This window comes from Aotus nancymaae, unplaced genomic scaffold (assembly GCF_030222135.1).
Source record: "Aotus nancymaae isolate 86718 unplaced genomic scaffold, 86718_ANA_hifiasm-v0.15.2.pri h1tg000006l, whole genome shotgun sequence".
In the NCBI taxonomy this organism is placed as follows: Eukaryota; Metazoa; Chordata; class Mammalia; order Primates; family Aotidae; genus Aotus; species Aotus nancymaae.
The window spans coordinates 52,285,827-52,288,717 of NW_026988417.1; positions in this window are offsets into that span (position 1 = coordinate 52,285,827).

Here is a 2,891-nt window from a genome sequence, read left to right on the forward strand (position 1 = left end):
GCAGAAGATCCTAAAGTTTGGATACAGCAAAGTAAAATACAGCCTTTTGAAAAACAATTAGGAATTCAAGTTCATAGCAACAGCTTCCCCCAAGGAAATTTTCTATTGATTTGTAATTCGGCCTTGAATTTGACCTGTGGCCTTCATGTCATGATAATTTAGGTCACTCTGAATATGCCATCCTTTGAACAAGGGCCTCTGCTAATTTTGAATGAATGCAGCTGCCCATTGCCATTCTTCTATTTGCATCACAATATGTGGGAATAAATTTGCAATTAATAAGGCATTTCCAGTAAGCAGTCAGATTGAGGAAATGAAGGACGTTTATTTAGTAAGTTTAACAAGAGATACTTCATTTTTGCTTTTTTGGACATAAGAAAGGGAAAGAAAACAATTTATCTCTGACAACCCTGGTAGAGGCCTGAATTGTACCCTGGGCTACAACAACTAAAAAAGTCATATGATCTCAAATTCGATTCTCATTAAACAAATAAAATATATATAAATAAATTTATACCAGTCCTAAAAATGTTAATCTTTCTTTCCTCCCTCCCTCCCTTCTCTCATTCCCTCTCTCCCTCCCTTCTTCCTCTCTTTGGTTCAATGAATACTTTTCAGGTTTGATTCATGGAGAGGTCTTACATTTGAAATTGCTGCCAAGCACGATGGCTCATGCCTGTAATTCCAGCACTTTGGGAGGCCAAGGTGGGTGGATCACCTGAGGTCAGGAGTTTGAGACCAGTCTGTCCAACGTGGTGAAACCCCGTCTCTACTAGCTGGGCGTGGTGGTATGCAGCTGTGGTCCCAGCTACTTAGGAGGTTGAGACAGGAGAAGAGGTTGAGACAGGAGAATTGCTTGAACCCCGAGGCAGAGGTTGCAGTGAGCCAAGATTGCACCATTGCACTCCAGCCTGGGCAACAGAGCGAGACTCCATCTCGAAAAAAAAAAAAAAAGAAAAGAAAAAAGAAATTGCCTCACTTTTGGTGGCCCAGCAACTTATGGTCTTTATCCCATCTTGGATTGGAAGCTGTTTTAATTATAATATATTGTCCAGATAGAGGGAAACAGAGGTCCTATGTGGGTATTGTATACCAGGAAATGAGGAGTCTGGAAGCCCTGCCCTAAGAGAAACAAATAAAGGGACTTCAAAGAGAAGGAAGTGAGGTACCCTGAGGAGAAGCTGGAATGTCTTAACAACTGCTTTGGGATTTTGAGTTTGCCCTTTTCACTGTGTATAATGTTCCTTGCCCTACTTTCCACCTGTTGAAAGTTTCCTCATTCTCCAAGGTCAGACTGAATACATCTACTGTGAAGTTTCTAGAACCTCTTGGGATCCATCTCCCTATTGACAAACCCCCATAGCACTTGCTACTTATGTTGTAATATCAGCAATAGTCTCACTTATCTAGGTCAGGTTAAGTAGTACGGCCTTGAACGTCACACTAAGGAGTTTAAGCTTTAAGTTTGTAGTCATGGGGAGTCATTATGCTTCTGAGGACAGTTGTGTTTTTGTTGTTGTTGTTGTTGTTATTTTGAGACGGAGTCTCTCTGTCGCCCAGGCTGGAGTTCAGTGGCACAATCTCGGCTCACCGCAACCTCCGTCTCCCGCGTTCAAGCGATTCTCCCGCCTCAGCCTCCCAAGTAGCTGGGACTACAGGCGCGTGCCACCACACCCGGCTAATTTTTGTATTTTTAGTAGAGACGAGGTTTCACCGTGTTAGCCAAGATGGTCTCGATCTCCTGACCTCGTGATCCGCCCGCCTCGGCCTCCCAAAATGTTGGGATTACAAGCGTGAGCCACCGCGCCCGACCTCAGGTGTGACTTAAGACCGACGTTTAGGAAGGTATCAAAGGCAGACTGAGAAGCTATTTCAGGTGAGAAGGGGGTGGAATTACTCTCTCTGTTCTTTTTTTGTTGTTTTTGTTAGCACATGACTATGGGCCAGGCATTCCGCTTGGTTATCCCACTTCGGAGACGTGAGCCCGGTTACTCCGACACACCGTGGTACCAGGCGGCCACTCCGTCCTCGCCACCCTCTCTTCTCTCTGTAATATGAGGGTAATTCCTTCCCTGCAGTCGTGCTTTCCAGGTTCAGCAATGACTTGTTACCTGCCACGTCTAGGGATCTGTCCCCTCAGTCCTCACACTCACTTTAAGTCCAGAACCTCCTTCCCGAAATGTTTTCTCGGAACTCCCAACTCCCAGACGCTTAAAACGAAGCTTAATTAGTCAAGGATAGCTATGGGTAGAGACTTGAAGAGATTTGAAGGGTATCTTCGAGCGCTTTAGACTTGAGAGGCCGGTGACAATAGCTCTGAAGAGACCGGTCAAAGCCTGTGGATTCTTCTTTTAACAGCTCTATTCTCAGGCTTGCACGCCAGGGCTTGGGGTAACTTTGTTGTTTGTTTGTAAAAGAAATCGAGAAAGGGAGTGGGGCCCCGCCTCTTTTCTGACCTAAGGGCAGGAGTGAGGGGCTGTGAGGATTACCGGTGGCTCCCCCTAGACGCGCCCCCAGGCGGGCTGGAGACTGGGGCACTCCCGGCTTGGTCGAGGGGCGGGGCGCGCCTAGCGGCCAAGCGCGCGGGCGTCGGAGGGGGCGTGTCCCGCGGCCGCGCGCGGCGTCGGAGGGGGCGTGTCCCGCGGGCGGCGGCGGCGGCGGTGGCGCGGGCTGGGTGCGCGGCGCGGCGCAGCGTCCTGTGGTGGAATGTGCGGCTCCCGCGAGCTCGCGGCGCAGAAGCGGAGCGAGCGCCGCCGAGGCCCGGGACTCCAGACCCCGGCGGCGGCGGCGGCGGCAGCCGAGACCGCTGGGCGCGTCCCGGAGGCCTGAGTACCCTCTGCAGCCCCACTCCTGGGCCTTTTCGGTCCTCGACGGCCCCAGCACCTAACTTT